At 42.1% G+C, this 18,547-nt stretch overlaps 1 protein-coding gene and 1 long non-coding RNA gene across 4 annotated transcripts in view; one reads left to right on the forward strand and one right to left on the reverse strand.

Moving 5' to 3' along the window:
• jmjd1cb (jumonji domain containing 1Cb) overlaps positions 1-18,547 on the reverse strand; it is a 123,703-nt gene that overhangs the window by 39,757 nt on the left and 65,399 nt on the right. The window contains exon 1 of one of the 3 annotated variants that reach the window (XM_086272462.1): positions 5,124-5,371. The exons of the other annotated variants lie outside the window; for them this stretch is intronic. The gene's annotated coding sequence lies outside the window, so the exon portion shown is untranslated. Of the gene's footprint in view, positions 1-5,123; positions 5,372-18,547 lie in introns of those variants that run through there. 3 annotated transcript variants of the gene reach the window in all.
• On the forward strand, positions 7,789-8,233 carry LOC147309035 (uncharacterized). The gene is made up of 3 exons (XR_015125964.1): positions 7,789-7,805; positions 7,904-8,007; positions 8,158-8,233. It is a non-coding gene; the product is annotated as an uncharacterized LOC147309035 (long non-coding RNA).

Below are 18,547 nucleotides of genomic sequence, written 5' to 3' on the forward strand. Positions count from 1 at the left end.
TTGTGCCAGCATAGCTCAGCGGGTAAGCAGCAACCACAGAGCAGTGTCCTGGGTTCGAGTCTGTCTTCCTCGTCACTATGTAATTAAGGCAAATGCCAAAAAAACGATATTTAATTTTTCCATTTCACGTTGATTCAAGACGAATTTCAAAACTGGCCGAACAGTTCAGAAAGCTCGGCCATCGAAAATGAACATCGAGCCCAAATTCAGGTCTCAAAACGTGCGTCAGTCTTGTGTTCAGGTGAGTGTTTACCCACTGAGTCACTTCCACACACACAGAACCCATGGAAAGGTTTTATAAACAGATACTGGAGCTGTCCTACACATCAGAAGTTATGCTTGGTCCATTTTTATAAATAACACTGGAATCACAAACTTCACCAAATTATATTTGAAATAACATTTTTGACTTGCATCAATCAGAAAAAACAAAAACAAGAAGCAAAGATCAAATGATTTTTTCTACATTCCACTTCACCACGATGGGTTTGGCTCGTAAAACAAATGCAGGTGCTCTCTAAGCTGAAACTCAGGGCCTGGTGTTCATGCATTTAGTCCAGGTCATGGAGAAAAAACACTTTGTTCTCCTAAAGACAACAATTAATGCTAAAATGAGTTTATTTAAAAATGAACAAATGCTTGAGTCATAAAAACGTGACGAGATTATGTTTTTAAATCATCAGTGGTAAATCACTGAGACTGCTGGATTAAAGAGTGGAACTTTTTAAATAAACCTTGATCGCCTCCCTCTGAAAGGACTTCAGCTCCTCCATCTTCTTAAAGACACTGCACACTGATTCAAGACAGGCACACACACACACACACACACACACACACACACACACACACACACACACACACACACTGAGGTCCTTGTATTTAGAGATAAAAATACAATGAAAACTTGGGGAACCAGAACATCTCGGGAGAACAGACACGGCACAGCGGCATACTGGGAAAGCAGATCAGTCCCCGTGAGCACAAAGACATCTCTGCTGCTGTGTGTCTATAATTGACAGAAGTTCAATAGATTGTAAAGGAGAATGAAGAGGAGATTATGAGCTCATGCCTCGCTAAGAAACCTCAAGAGGTTACCACACGCGAGCTTCAAGGAAGCCGCTGCCTCATCAAAGACAGAGCGAGAACGAGCATCAGAAAAAGATTGCGTCAAATTGAAACACACATGAGCAGTTTCCTCTCGACTCTCCGTATCAATAAGATGTCCAGTGAACCATCAGAGCGCCCTGACTGCTCAGCCAGGGCCCAGAACGCCACCTACACGTGCAAACATCCCTCACTCGGTGAATTGTGCTGCTAGGAGACACTGACAGATGTGCATTCAAACATTTGGTGTTTAGTGAGTCTCATTAAAGTTGTTTGTGTTGCTGTTTTTAGCACGCTTCCACTGAAGGGTCAGTGTTTCAGGGATCAAAGCCAGGAGTTGAATCCACAGTAAGTAATGACCCACAGCATCCACATAAATGCACTCAGAGTGTTGGTCTGTGTACAGCGGGCACATTATGTCTGTGCTATAGAACACTGCTAACTGTACGAGTGCTGAATAAACAAACTTATATGATCACTTACAGATCTCATCTGCTTGGATCACGTGACACATGCATGCATACTAAAGTGTTTTTACCAGCTGGAAACGTCCAGCTGGGAGCTCTTGGGAACACTTGGGAAGTGCAGGGTTTTTACAGCTGAGATATTGTGTATCATAGCAACTAAAGTAAGGGCCCTCAGTGACTGCGAGTTACCCGATGAACCCATGAAGAGTGAGACGTCCTTTAACCATCACTTTGTAAATGAATTCAGATAGTGGACCAGGTGATATCTGCAGGTGACTACACCAGGTGACGATACTGTGCATGGACAGTATCGTTTGATAATTTCACAAACTATACTGTCGCTGTCAACAATTATTCTAAATGTCATCATATAACTCAAAAGCAGCGTAGTGCAAAGCTGGGTTTGCACCAGTACTGTCCCTCAGTGATCCCACATTACTGTGGCAAAGCCTGAACTACAGAGCTGCATGTCTGCTGCATCAGACTGCTGCTGTTTCCTCTTGATAATAATAATCAGTAGGTTCTCTATTGGCTTCAGGTTAGGCAAGGTGGTTGGCCAATCAAGCACAGTCTCATGGTCAGCCAATCACTGGTAGTAGTTGTGGCACTTTGACCAGCTCGTCAGCAGAGGAATGCTCTAAACGTTCCTGGCAGATGGCTGCGCTGTCTTTGACTTTGATAAGACATAATGGACCAATCAGCATCAACGAAGCGCATGATACAGCATCTACAATCATCACAGACTGGAAACTGTACACTGCACAGCGCTCCCTCGTTTATCACGCGAGTTACGGTCTAAAAATAACCCACGATCATCAGCAAAGTCAGCTTTATTTTCTACAATTATTATAAAGTTTTAAGGCTGTAAAACCTCACTACACACTTTATACACTCAGACAGGCGTGAACATCTTCACACATTTGTCTCTTGTTTAAACTCTCTCAGAGTTCAAACATTCGTGGAAAAATAAGTCCAGTATTATATTATAATCTAAAACATACAGTAACTTCTAGGGCTGGGCCATATCATACCAGTAATACCAGTATAATGTTGGGCAATGATAAGAAAATGAGATATCGCAATAGAATATGGGTAAAACGCGCAGGCGCAGTGCCTTTGTTTTCATACGCACATGGCGGAAAAAGCATGGCGGCGACGCAGAACGAGAAGAGCGAAAGCGGATCGTTGAATGAAACGATGAACCAGAGCTGGTTTGTAAAAATGCTGCAGCTTCAGTGGTGTGGAACTGGTTTAGCTTTCGTCCGTCAGATACACAACAAAGCACATTTTTTGGTAGCGTGTGCTAGCGGGCCGTCGTTATTACCGAAACGATTTTATGTGCACGGCGCTCGAAAAGCCGTCAGATGTTTTAGTACGACTTTGCTGAGCTACGAAGCCGCACCGCTTGATGGATTGTCGGAGCATTACAGCTGTCGTAGGCGGAGCCTCGCGGAGTGATACGTGCTGTGCTTCAGCATAATGTTACCGTATTGTGTGTGTATAACCTCTTAAGTTTTGTGGATGTTATACATGTTATGCTGAGGATATGTCGGCCAGTTTCCACTGGAAATGCCTTTTGGTTAAACTGGAATTTGCATTTGCACTGTTACATTTTTATATAACTTTAATGCACATAAACAGCTGCTTGTTTAAGTGACAATACATTGATTTTTTTTTTTTGCACTAATAAAGTTGTGGAGTTGTAAAGTGTTTTGTTTCACGTAAATTATATCGTCAGTTATATCGTTATCGCAACTTTTAAATATATATCGCAATAAATATTTTTGGCCATATTGCCCTGCCCTAGTAACTTCTACCTTCCTTTAGCATCTTGCTCTGCCTTTGGGTGCTACCACAGGAGCCTTTGATGGTGCAAAACGTTTCATCGACGTTGTTGTGTTTGTTGGGGAGAAAACGTACAAACATACAGTGCAGCAGAGTCACACTGCTGGGATCGAAGATTTATGTAAATTTGACAAGCTGAACGCACTCTGTGCTGTACAGGAGACACAGCACGAGACTGATTGACTATGGTCTACAGCCAATCGGGACGCAGAACACAATGTGCTGTAATAAAACAAAAAAACCTGCAAAATCGACAAAAATAATCCGCAAAAGAGCAAAGCTGCGAAAGGTGAACCGTGTTATAGCGAGGGGCTGCTGTACTTCAAAGAATCTTCCTCCACTGGGGACAATACGGCACAACTGTGCTCTACACAACCGCACAAACAACACTCTGCAACACAGACATGATCCTACCTGAAACATGAAATGACCTTTAAATCCAAATGAGGCTCAACTGTAAGTGAAAACCTCTCTTAGTATCAGAGATTTATTCTTCCATGGCGTTGAAAGCAAACGAGCAGCTCAGCTCTCCGAATAACAACGTCGTCTGTAGGTTCTCTACACGAACACAAGAGCGTGTTGGGCACTTTTCATGTTTGCGATGTCTAAAAACGCAAAAGATTTATAAGATTTGTGAATCTGATCTTGGTGCAGTGCTGCGCTGACGAGCGGTGCTGTCTAAGTGGGTCACACACACAACGGTTTCTACTCCAGAAATCCACAGGCTGTGTTCAAAGCTACTCATTACTTTGATGGTAGATGACTGGAGTCATCAAACCAAACTGCTGTCGTACATAGTAATGAACCGTTTGCCTCGGCTGCTGGAGGTCGAGGCCTGTGTGTCAATCAGGCCCGTAACAATGACACGACTTTGACACTCATTACATGTGCCCTGCAATTTGATACAAGGACGACATATGCAATATTGCAGAATCTCACAGCATCTAATAAACTGTAGAATTTATTATATAAAATTATTTGTATAATAGTTTCTAATAAACTCCTTTCATGCTTTGGCTGGATTTCACCTTTAGCTTCAATATCCACAGCTCTTTAAGCTGCCTCATCATTACTGTCTTACATCCACAGCGATATGCTAATCTGATTTTCTGGTAGTTTTGGAGAAGCAAACAGGATCAGCTGGTCCTGGATCAGCCGGTCCTGGATCAGCCGGTCCTGGATCAGGGAGCTGCCTACATGCTCCCGGTTTGTCTCACGGGTTAAGTTCTCACTTCTTCCAACTGCGATTTCTGTCCGAGTTCACAAAAAACCAGATGAATTTGCTGCTAAACACATTTTAGTAAGAGTAGTTCCCACTGAGTATCCCATGTGATTATGGATCACACGCGTCGTGTACAGGAACATCTGTGTTAATACAGCCTTTTATATTTGTTCATTACAGCTTAATGGCAGCTTCTGCTCCACAGCAGTCGTTACACATGTAGGACGGGCAAAGTACGTGACATTTTTTGGAGCAGGTACAAGCGGAGGCAGAAAAAGCAGCTCTCCAACACTCAAACACCCCAGAAGACAACACCTAGGACGGAGCAGCATTCCCAGAATAGAAGCTGTGGGTAGTTTCCACAGTTCACAGCCAGTATGTGTTACTCAAATGCGTTACTACATCAATCAAACTCAGGCCTGCTTCAAAATGTAAACCACAACAGTTCTTCCGAAACAGCAGAGGATATAAAAGTGTAACATTACCTCTGTCCTCCGTGTCCAAACTAACACTGAGAGGCGATGGCTTTGGAGAAAAACTAGCTCTGATCCAGCAACCGGGGCAGAGACAGGAAGAAAGAAAAGGATGACGAAGTGAAAAAGAACGGGCGAGGAAGAGCAACAGAGTGCGGTTTCCTCCTGTGGTAAGAAGAGACAGATGGCCAAGAGGGAGAGAGCAGAGCGGAGGACTAGCTACACAGCCGACATTTTAACTGCTGCTGACGCAAGGAGGGAGAGAGATGAGAGGGAGGGAGGGAGGGAGAGAGGCAGGGCCGGCTGACACACACTTCCTCTCTCGCTCTCTCTGTGTGACGCAGGACCGTCCTATTTCCTCACAGCGCTCTTTGACTGAGCGTCTTTCACTTTCTCCCCTCGCCTTTCAGATTGTTCCCTCGCCACTGACCCGCCTCACTTCTGCTCCTCCACTTCCTTCCCCTTCAGCTCCGTTCAACACAAGTTTACTGACAATCGTGTGTTTACAAAATGACAACATAGCAGGAAGGAGACAATACTATGAGTGCCATTACTCCTGCTATTATTAGCAACTCCATTCAGTATTATTAGCAGGCGGCTACATTCACCAGATGCTGGCAAAATGTTGCCCAGCATCGAGTCACTGTAGCAGGTCTAACGTGTAGGAAAGTGCCTGGTGGTGCTCAGAGGAGACAGCAGCAACGACCCTGTTACCTTCCCTCCCTCAGGGCTGCTTAATATTTGAGCTCATAATTTATTTCTCACATACACATTAGGCAAAACGACAGCTGCCAAATGTGCCACTGATCTACAGTATTCATGTAGACCAACCAGCATTTAGAAAATGGGCTTTTTTGGCCTTCCTGCCTGTGTACACAGCCAGGTGATTTAAACAAGATGTGACTGTACGAGTTTACTTGAACTCTTTAATGATTACAGTGTTTCTTACATTTTAAATGACTCCATTTCTCCTTATATACACAAGACTAAATCAATAAAATACAGTTATCCAGTGTTCAATGATGAAACTACAACAGACGATCTACCAGCAGAGGCAGCAGCCAGCCTCATTCGTCCCTCTGTGCTGAGAAACCTGATTGGAGTGTTTGAAAAGCCTCATTTAGTCAAAGTAAGCAATCAGCTGTTCAGTGACGATCGCTTCTAAAACCCTGGAGAGAAAGTGATGTTTAGAAATGGGACCACAATTATCCAAAGAATGAGGGTCAAAGAGGTTGCTTTTATTAAATAGGTTGCATGACTGCACTATTTAAAACAAAACAAGGACAGAATAGAGGAAACACTACCTTTCTGCAGGAGGAGCGATTAACTCTATGAAAATGTCCCTAAACTTTATCAACTCAGATAGTCAGTTATCTCACTGATAAGGAAAGAAACCCTGCAGCTACCTCAGACAATCAGTGGCCAGTCCCTTCCAAACTTTCTACACCATTACTGGGCAGCAAATATTCGGCCATTGCTTTACTGGATGAATGGAGCCAGATGCGGTTGGGTGGCTCAACTAAACAAACTTGTCTTGCAGCTCTACAGGTTATTCATTCATTTCTAATCTGGAATCAATTCAAAAGAGCCTTTAATCTTCCTGAGCTGTGGCTTGCTGCTCCAATAAGGAAAGCCCACCTGTTTACACCGTCAGTTAGACACAGAGCATTGACGGCTGGCTGGAGTCAATGGGAGATACCGGCTTTGCTTCCTTTGCAGAGTCGTCTCAAAGGTTTCAGGTATTTTTAAGATATTTGCAGATTAGATGTTTAGTCTCATCTAATCCTGGATGTTAACCTTCACCTTCTCCAATGGACATGAAGTCCATCATTTAAAGGATCAGACTTGAAAAGAAAATGGACTTGGAACAGATCCTGGGTGAAACGTGTTTAATGAATCCAGGTTGACTTTCTTAGAGGGCCTTAAACACAGATGGGAGGCGAACTGGGACAAACAATACCAGAGACAACCTGGCTACAGGGTTTAAAGATCATCTCCACCTCATCAGTGTCTCTTAGGCACAATATCGCACAGCGTCTCCACTGGTCTAAGGACAAACTGTGGACCCCAGCTCCATCCACAAAGTGTCCAAAGTTACATGGAGTTCAATCTTTGAGACCCACCAACCCCTCTGACTTCACTGCTTGGTCTGATTCCCTCTGATCCACCTCTGAATACGCGTGAATCGAACACGACTGCGTCCTCCTCTTTGCTGGCCAGAAGACCGATTCTGACCAGGTGGGAGGACCCTCGACCCCCAACATTTGGGAAGCGGATTAGAGACGTGATGAGACGATTAGGTTCACCATCAGAGGCTGTGCTGGAAAATCCCAGGTTCCTGGCAGCCATTCATCAGTTATGTTGAGAATATGTGATATGGTTTCATGATTATGTTGTGTTTGATGTGTAGAGCCCACTGCCTGACAGTGATCTGTGCACACCCTGAGTATATATCAGTGTTTGGGGAGGGAAGCGGTGGGAACAACGCTGCACGTTTACCTGCGTATGTTTATGTGTTTAACTGCTGGAAAAACAATAAAAAGAGCTGGATGAAAAAGAAGCTGAGTGCCCCGATGCTGAACCCACCCACAGCATCACGCTTTTATCAGCTGACCACAAACCAGATTTAGTAATCTGTCCATTGCTGCTCAGCAGGTTAATCCTCTACCACTGTAACAGCACACACTGGTCCAGGTACTGGTCCATCTAACACACACTCACAGAGACACAGACACACATATTAAATCTTGTACAACAACCAACCAAGTGTAGTTGTACTTTCTATTTCTCAGCTTTACTAAACGTGTGGTGCGGTTATCGCTCATCAAAGTGAGTGGACTGAACTGCTTCAGCAGAAGGAGACAAACGTTTCATCTGCAGCCTGCACTGCATAAAGGTAAGCTCTAATTACACATGCACACACAGACCCACAGGAGGCAGGAGATTACACTAGCCCTGCTCCATCTGCTCAGGGAGAGGAGGGGCTTTTTATTGACCCAATTTCAACCAAAATTGCATCTGACGCGGCTGACTGGTTCTTCTCCAGGCTGGCTAACAAGCCTACAAGCAAGGCACGAGGCCCCGACTGTTTCAGGTCTGTGCATGCAGCCGCACAAATACACACATGCTGAGTGGAAGGACAGACAACCTATGAAGGCAGGCAGAGCTAGAGAGTCAGCTTTCAAAGGAGAGAGCTGCACCACACACACACACACACACACACACACACACACACACACACACACACACACACACACACACACACACTCCTTTGTTCTCATGTCATGATGAACAGAGCCAGTACAGTTGCCAGATAACAAGAATGCCTGCTGATACTCATGTGTGTGTGTGTGTGTGTGTGTGTGTGTGTGTGTGTGTGTGTGTGTGTGTGTGTGTGTGTGTGTGTGTGTTTTGCAGAGTGGGCAACTGTTGCTAGGTAACATAGCATGACTTGAGCAGTCTGTAGCCAGGAAGGAGTCGAGTGAAACAAAGATCTAACACACACACGTTCATTCATTTTAGACAACCTCTCATATCAGACGCTGTCCTTTCTTTGTTCTTTGTCTAAAAACGGTGGTAAAATAAAACGCGTCAAAACAACTATTGTCTTTATTCTTTCAGTGATATGGGAATGTTTAAGTGAGTGTTTTGATAGAGATATGGTGACTTTGCAGTGTTAGTGATGGAGAAAAGAAGCTTAAAGCCAAGAAAAACTAGACAAAATATCTTCAACAGACTCATGAAACATGCAACATGTAGACATCAGTGCAACATGTACGATTCAAAACATTTGACCAACATTACAATTAAAAAAATGAGACTCAGACTCAGACTCAGCATTTCTCTATTCGTATTTCCTTAAACTTCATTCTTCATGAAGATGATTCATCTGAAGGGCTCACACGGAAACAGGCTTCAAAAGTAAAGCTCCAGTGTCGTGAAGCACACACTAATAACCAACGACTTCAGAGCGCACTTTATAGATGTGCCTCCAGGTTTCTGTCATAAATCACAACAAGATCAGTCCGTTTGGCAAACCATGTAAACAATGTTTCAACACAAACTCACTACTTCTACCTCATGCTTCATGACCTCCATCTCATTATTTCACCACTACTACCATGCTGTGCAAAACGTCTTAAGCATTTACGTCTTTGTATTTGGCTATAGAAATGTGAGAAACTGTTAGTTATCAAAGTATGTGTCTTATAAGCCTTCAGAAAAATTACATCCATCTATCTCTCTATATAGACACACACACACACACACGTTCACCTTCCTTACCCCACCAACCAGTAAACTCTCCCCTCCCTCTTGTATCATGTGGCCAATAGATTTCACTAGATCTTTGAAGGCAGTCTGCAGTGAGGCTCTTTAATGAGTTCACACAGTGCTCCTGGTAGATACAGAGATGATGTAATAGCTGGATCAGAGATGCAACAGAGGGTTTAATGTGAACACAGAGAGGCTGAGCAGACAGACGTACAGCCCAGGACAACTAAGACTCTGAAGAACATCAGTCCCTGTCTCACCCTTTAAACACCGGTCTGTCTCTCTCAGTGATGCTGTCTTGCTCCCGGCTGGATCTCTCTGTGGTGTCAGATGTGTTTTCGTGTCAGAGCTGGAGGAGCTCACAGCAGAACTGTACCAAATAAATCAAAACATGTCACAGCTGGATGACGGAGCTAATAACTGCTTTTTAAAAGCTAAAATGTAACCACGTATGCCAACGAACACAAAAAATAGTTCAGCTGAAAGCCTTTATGTGCATGTGTGTTTTGTTCAAGATGGCTGATATCAGGCGCGTGTGTGCCAAGAGGCCATGTAACAGGATTGCTTCATTATTTCCTCTGCTGTTGTGTAACGCTGGCATTTTGCTTCAGTAACAGGGTCGTGTCAGTGGAGGAGTGTGGTGGGCAGGGGGTGGAGGGTGCAGTGTGTCACTGTGGAGAAGCCAGAACAGTACAACCCTCTGTGGATGAACACAGCCGCCACGAGCTGTGTGTGTGTACTGATGGACTTTCCTACTACAGTACTGCAGAAACTTCATCTGATTTCTCTCAAACTGTGTTTAAATATTGCACCAATTTTTTAAATCTTCTGTATAATGTCTTTAAAGTGTCTCCTCTTCCACAATGTGCCAGTCCAATCACGTTTCCCTGTTTCTAACTCTGTTAACACAACACAAACTACTTTCAAGATTAGGCTTCAAACTTTCCTTTTTGCTAAAGCATATAGTTAGGCCTGGACCAGGTGACCCTGAATCCTCCCTTAGTTATGCGGCAATAGACATAGGCTGCCGGGGGATTCCCATGATGCTTTGAGTTTTTCCTTTCCAGTCACCTTTCTCACTCACTATGTATTAACAGACCTCTCTGCATTGAATCATATCTGTTATTAACCTCTGTCTCTCTTCCACAGCATGTCTTTATCCTGTCTTCCTTCTCTCACCCCAACCAGTCACAGCAGATGGCCCCGCCCCTCCCTGAGCCTGGTTCTGCCGGAGGTTTCTTCCTGTTAAAAGGGAGTTTTTCCTTCCCACTGTCGCCAAAGTGCTGCTCATAGGGGGTCATATGATTGTTGGGTTTTTCTCTGTATCTATGAAGTGCCTTGAGGCGACTTTTGTCGTGATTTGGCGCTATATAAATAAAATTGAATTGAATTGAATAACTGAGGCCAAATGCAGCTTCTGAACAGCTTCAGTCACACTGAGTGAAGCTGCGCTGGTGCTGCGAGTGCTCAGGTAGAGCAGAAACGTGCTGAATAGGAACCAGTCGATTTACCACTTAACTTATTCAAAGACAATCAACACCTTCTACTACACCAGTTTAAGAGTGGGACACTGGAAGTGTGCACAACATGTCTAAGATGTCCTCATCAAACACTGTGGACGCCACAAACTCCCTCTGTGATGTAAATGCACAGATCCTGGCCCAGTCCTCCGGGACGGTGCTGTGAAACTGACACAGGTGTTTTTCATCACAGTGGACTATCCCCACCTGCCTTAGGACATCCACGACAGTGCCAACTCCCAACATCCTGGTGTAAACTGTCTCAGGGACTACAGACCAGCGGCTCTAACAACAATAATCAAAAGCCCTGAGAGGCTGAACTACAAGTTCAGTCGACACACTCTGAAAGCATACACACTGACAACCAACAACATAACAAATCCATGCAATACTATTCACTGTCATTTATTATTTACACAGAAACAATACTTTTACAGAACTATTAATGGTCATTTTTATTTTCTTTAGTTGAGACAAAAACTAAAACCTTGACACTTACTATTAAAACATCACAGAGTGAAAGGACACAAAGACATGGTGGCACTAACGAGCTCCAGCCAAAGCTCAGTGCAAAACCAGGAAGTAAGCATGACCTCAGCAAAGAGGCCGACACACAGGAGATGACGAGCATGACCACGACATGTTAGTGAGATTCAGCACCTTACAGTAATGTGAAATGTGCAGGTGCTCAAGTAAACCACACATCTTAAAGTTTAAATGGCCATGGGTAGTAAATACACTAGAGGGCTGCCCAGTTACTGTCACTTATGACCTCTGATCAGCTTCAAAGTGATAAAACCTATGAAGCCCATAAATCCTCTTTTGAAGCAATTAATATAAAATTATATATTATTTAAGAAGGATATATATTATAATTATATAATTATAATATATATCCTTCTTCTTGCTTCATCTCCTTTAAGAGAAACCAAACAAAGAACAACACCTCAGCTCAGGCCTGACGGAGGAAACCACAGTTGTTTCTTGGACGTGTTGAGCCCATCAAACCACAATGAAAAATAAAATCAGTTTTGGCCTTACTGAGGCTTTGGGCTGTTTGCATTTCCAGCCTCTGCTTTGGACAGCAGACTGAAAATTTGCATAGAAACAGGTGGATGGAAATGTGCTGTGGTTAACGCGACGCTCTCTCCTGTCAGGTACATCGAAAATATTTGAGACATTTCTGTGCAATATCCTTCTGTTATTATCACTATCATCATTATTATCATCATCATCATTATTATCATTATCATCATTATCATTATCATTATCATCATCATTATTATCATTATCATCATCATCATCATTATTATCATTATCATCATCATCATCATCATCTTTATCATTATCATTATTATTATCATTAGCATTAGCATCATCATCATCATTATTATCATTATTATCATTAGCATCATCATCATCATCATTATTATCATTAGCATCATCATCATCATCATTATTATCATTAGCATCATCATCATCATCATTATCATCATCATCATTATTATCATTATCATTATTATCATTATTATCATTATCATCATTATCATTAGCATCATCATCATCATTATTATCATCATCATTATTATCATTATCATTATTATCATTATCATCATCATTATTATCATTATCATCATCATCATCATCATTATTATCATTATCATCATCATTATTATCATTATCATCATCATCATCATCATTATCATCATCATCATTATCATCATCATCATCATCATCATTATTATCATTATCATCATCATTATTATCATCATCATCATCATTATTATCATTATCATCATCATCATTATCATCATCATCATTATTATCATTATCATCATCATTATTATCATTATTATTATCATTAGCATTATCATCATCATCATCATCTTTATCATTATCATTATCATTATCATTAGCATCATCATCATTATCATTATCATCATCATCATCATTATTATCATTATCATCATCATTATTATCATTATTATTATCATTAGCATTATCATCATCATCATCTTTATCATTATCATTATCATTATTATTATTATCATTAGCATTATCATCATCATCATCATTATCATTATTATCATCATCTTTATCATCATCATTATTATTATCATTATTATTCTATCACTGTAGAATTCAACAGGTCTGTCTGTTTAACTTGGTTCTGTGATTTTTGTAAACGGGCCAAACTTCAGTCAGCAGAACAACTGAGATAATCCGTCCACAATAATCCATCCTACAACACTGTGCACCATGTTTCAAAGAAGCGTTTAGGAGTGTTTGCTAACTGCAAACAGCAGAGTGAAGTCACAGAAACACACGGTTGGGGAAAACATGCAACATAGTGAAGATGTTCAACCCTTAAAATGTTTAATTGTGTTTGTATGGAAGCAGAGAAGTACAGTCAGAAGAGGCAAAAGCAAATCCTGTCTCACATAAAAGTTCACCTGGAAAAACTGCCATCGATGTGCCATAAGACTTATTTCCCACAGCACGCATGCACACAGGAGGATGAGCGCTTCATCTACAGTCCTGCTAACAACAACAAAGTGAGAGGAATGCACAGCTGTATGTGTGTGTGACCGTATTTAGATGTGTACATTTTTCTTCCATACAACAGTGCAGCCTGGGAGCAGCTGTTATATTTACATGTAATGAGCAGACATGCAGGACGAGGCATGCTTTCACAGACAAAGAGGAATGGCACCTAAAGGTCACTTTTCTCTGGGCTCAGCAGAAAACAATCACAGGAACAAGCTATATGTGTGTCTGCACACAAGTGTAGTGTGAGCAGCACATTTGCAAAGTAGCTGCAGCACCGGTGCTCCATCTCTGTCAAACAGGAGGCATTCAGGCACAGAATGAAGCTGTTTTCTCCCACACCTCCATGTGTAACGACCATTATGGGAGGGAAAACAACAGAAAACAACAGATATCTTTCAACGTAGCACTCTTAATTCTTATTCTCATGAATATATCTCATGTATATCTCATGCCATGCACATATCTTTCCACGTAGCACTTTTAATTCTTATCCCTACTTTTATTTTTTTCCATGTCTATTTAAGTGCTATTTATGACACTATGTTTGCACTGAAGCACCGCAGCAATTTCCTAATGTTGTAAACCTGCTCAACATTTGGCAATAAACCCCATTCTGATTCTGATTCTGATTCTGATTCTGAAAGATCATCTCCTGGTCGTGTTTTAGGCTGGACACTGAGGATGAGCTTTGTCGCACAGCAGGTCCAATTACTAAAGTACATGCAAGTACAAGAGGCACATTTACTGCAGCAAAATTCTTATTTTCAGCTCAAATCTGCCAATGATTAATTATTTCATCATTAACTGTTCCTGACTCGTCATGTCTCCATGTTAGGGTGTAATTATTGAGGTATGTGGTTCTTTTATTTCTCTGCTTTTTATCCAATATTCAGACACCAGCGGATGCATCGGTGAGCAGCTGGAGGTTAGGAGTAGAGCTGGGCGATATGGACCAAAATTCATATCTCGATATTTTTTAGCTGGATGGCGATATAAGATATATATCTCGATATTTTTTTAATCCCATAAAGTAAGAACAAAAAGAGAATTCTTGGTCAAAGGTACTTGTCCCAGATGTCACACATGTAACTTTTATTAAGATACAAATGTAGATGTACACGAAAAAATTGTCAAAAATAAATTGTCAGCATTTATTAAATAATAATGCTCCATTTTTTTTCTTTTCATACATAACAAAAAGCTAAAAATTGTAAACTAAATGTAAAATGTAAACTAAAAAGATGCAGATCTAAAATAACAAAGGCATCTTGCTCTTTAAAAAGTGCTTACACTGAATTAAAGTTTTCTAAAGTGCTTCTTTGTGTGTATTGCTGAACAATCATCTGGTACTTTGTGCAAAAAACCAAACATGTAAACAGATTGAATGAAATTAACAAAATTACATTCTTTGGTCAGTGGGTCTTTGTGCAAATCTCCAATGACAATAACAATATAGAAAGAACACAAACAAGCAAGGCCAACAACTGTACAGCTTACAGATTTTGTGCCAGGAAAACTAATCTGTCAACAGTATCAGGCTTCAACGATGCCCTGTGGCAGGTTACAATGTTTCCACTGCAACTAAAATCCTTTCAGAAGGGGAGCTGGTAGCTGGCGCACAAAGATATTTCTTGGCCAGGAGGCTCAGTGCTGGAAAGGCAACTTCATGTTCCTTCCACCATTTGAGAGGGTCAGCATCACTCTCTACACAAACTGACAACAGGTAGCTAGAAAATTCATTTTCGATTGCTTCCCTTTTTGTGAAACCAGTGTTGGTGGCTGTGCTGTGCTGGAAGAAGCTTGCCAGTGATCTCTTTTTTTTAGCTGTGTGTCCTACTGCTGCTTCTTCTTGGTCTGCAGACTCAGGCACGGCTGGATCAGTCAGCTCAGACAAACACGTACCCTGATAGCTGAGCAGAGACTCTGCCTCCAAGATGAGTTTACGTTTTAGTGCATTAATCTTCTCACTAGGGATGTATTTCGCCCTGAACCGTGGATCCACAAAAGAAGCCATGTCCAACAGGTCACTGGTGGATGGATCTGCATATTTATTGTTGAGGTAATCCACAATGCGGGTCTTGATGGATTTACACAGCTCACTATCCTCCTCTCCAGGTGCCAGGAGACTAGTGTTAAACAGGTGTAGCACAGGACAGGGTCACATACTTCTCTCCTGAAAGTGCATCAGTGAAGTCCTAACAGGGTTTGAGAGCTTTCTGAACTGCTTCCAGGACCTCTATGTCCTGCCAAGTAGGGACTAGAGGTCTGGTTTTCATGTCGACAGAGAGAACTTTAGAAAGTGCTCTTTCCTGCTCCAGACCCCTCTCTATCATGAGAAGCCTTGATCCCCAGCGAGTTGTTGCCTCTGTGAGTAGCGGGTGACTTGGAAGACCCAGCTGTATTTGCACTTCAGCCAGCTCTCTTCTCTTCCTCCAGCTGTAGGAGAAGCTGCTGACGACTTTCTTACACAGAGAAATAGCCCGGGTAATGCGGGCATCATCCATAGCATGTCCTGTGACACACAAAATACAAACTTTTAAAATCACTTTAATTGTTATGTTAAGATGCAATCCATCTCAGTTGTATAGAATGTGATGCATAAGACTCAACAATATTTGCAAAATGTGTCGTGTATTGTATAACCTAGAAATGGTTGTAGTTAAACTATCTTGGTAAAATCACCAGATCACCAAATGATTAGAACATGTTTTTTTTCGTTTTTTTTACACCTTTTAATCTCACTATGTATTTAAAAATGTATCCCTGTCTTGTCTCAGCTGTGGTCCTCATTTAGTGTCACAACTCAATCTAATACAAAGACAAATACACCCCAATACGTTTATTGGATTTAATAGGGATAGTTTATTTATTTGTTCAACTAACTTTCGATTTCTAAGTGATAGATGTATATGCTGGCTATGACTTATAAAAATATTTGTCTTGTGGTCCATAGGCATGTTTAGCTCTACAAGAGACTCTATACACTTTTCATTTATTAGCGTTTTTTTTTCCAAATCAAAAAATTCAGTATTGCACTCACCAATGGCCAGATGAAGCCTGTGACCAAAACACTGGATCCTCGACCACTTGTTCAGTTGAACCGCCTTGACAATATTAGCCCCGTTGTCAGTTGTTATAGCAACCAGTCCCGTCGGGTTGAGCTTCCAGGTTTTGAGCACATCCTGCAGGGCTTCAGCTATATGCTCTCTGGTGTGGTCTTGAGGAAAGTAGCTGGTCTGGAGACAGGCAGTTTTCAGTTCCCAGTCTTCCATGAAATGTATAGTCACACTCATATATGGCTCGCACGTCCTGCTGGACCACATGTCGGTTGTCAGTGCGAAGTGAGACACTTTGGTGAGCTGGGCAGCGAGACTCTGTCTAACATCAGTATACATTTTTGGCAGTGCTTCTCTGGTGAAGTATTTCCGGCTAGGTAACTGGTATCTTCGGTCAAGAGTTTTTAGCAGCTGTATGAAGCCCTCTTGTTCCACAGTTGAGATGGGGACCATGTCTTTAGCAATATGATAGGCCACTGCTTTAGTAATTTCCCCCCACTTCTCACTTTTTGTATCATATGGCACAGCACGAGTATATGAGTGTTGTAAGGTGGTCTGTTTCACGGCAGGAACCTCGGAAGACTTTGCGGTCTGGGCTACAGCACGCAATTTCACACACTCTTCATACTGCACTTTATGGCGCAGTTGTAAATGGTGGTAAAGATTAGTGGTGCTCGAACCTTTCGTTGCGACGCTTTTTCGACATTCTCTACAGAATACATTATTCTGCTGCTCATCTGACACTTTGAACCCGAACCATCTCCAAATAATTGAGCCATTGGTTTTCTTTTCTCCGACGAGCTCCTCTTCGCTAGCTCCTGTGTCCATCTTGTTGCCAACTGGAGGTTTAGCGATGGGGGAGGGGGTTTGTGTTCAGTGAGGGTGAGAGGCGGGGCAAACAAACCCAGACGAGAGAGAGGCAAAATAGCGGCTCCACAAGTGTAATTATAACGCAACATAGACTATATCGATATAAACGATATTGTCACAGCTTATGTCTTGTATAAAAATATATCGATATTTTTAAAAAAATCGATATATCGCCCAGCACTAGTTAGGAGGTTAGTATCTAGCCCAATTATACTTAGACTGGTGCAGCCAAGGATCAAACCACCAGCCACGACCTCCTCTACCTCCTGGGGTACAACCAGAAGTAATTCATAAAGTTAATGCTGTTCCCACGTCTTAAACTCTCACTGTGGAGGAGCTCATGGTGCTGAGCTCCAGGCGTGTAAAAGACTGGAACCAACACAATGAAGTATCAGATTTTAGTCTCATTAGTCCGCTCTGTCTTCACTGCGATACTGTAAAGCAGTATTTTTAGAGCAAAGTGACGATTGTGGCACATGAAAATCACTGTGCTGAGCAGGGTGACGTTACATTTGTGTCCACAAGAAGAACCTAATCAAGCATTTGTACGACTGCAATGAGAGGCAGAGAAAGACCGTAAAAGTATCCATGTATCATGACGTTTTATCTCAGTTCAGTTGTGCTGTTCTCGTGCCAAATCAATCGCAAATGTCTCAAGGTGATTTTTATATTGTAAGATAAAAACCCTCCAATGTTACAGAGAAAACCCCAACAATCAGGTGACCTCCTGTGATCAAGCAGTGTCACAATGGTGGGAAGGAGAAACTCCTCAGGAAGAAGTGAAGCAGTGACAGACACATAGTGAGTGAAGAAACACCCAGTGCATCATGGGAATCCCCCGGCAGCCTACGTCTATTGCAGCATAACTAAGGGAGGATTCCAGCCCTAACTATATGCTTTAGCAAAAAGGAAAGTTTGAAGCCTGATCTTGAAAGTAGAGATAGTGTCTGTCTCCTGAATCCAAACTGGAAGCTGGTTCCACAGAAGAGGGGCCTGAAAACTGAAGGCTCTGCCTCCCATTCTACTTTTAAATACTCTAGGAACAACAAGTAGGCCTGCAGAGCGAGAGCCAAGTGCTCTAATAGGGTGATATGGTACTACAAGGTCATTAAGATAAGATGGGGCCTGATTATTTAAGACCTTGTATGTGAGGAGCAGGATTTTGAAT

This window comes from Aulonocara sp. 'chitande type north' Nkhata Bay, linkage group LG18, assembly GCF_057382095.1.
Source record: "Aulonocara sp. 'chitande type north' Nkhata Bay isolate Kocher_YH1m ecotype deep benthic linkage group LG18, A_spYH_male_GT1.1, whole genome shotgun sequence".
In the NCBI taxonomy this organism is placed as follows: Eukaryota; Metazoa; Chordata; class Actinopteri; order Cichliformes; family Cichlidae; genus Aulonocara; species Aulonocara sp. 'chitande type north' Nkhata Bay.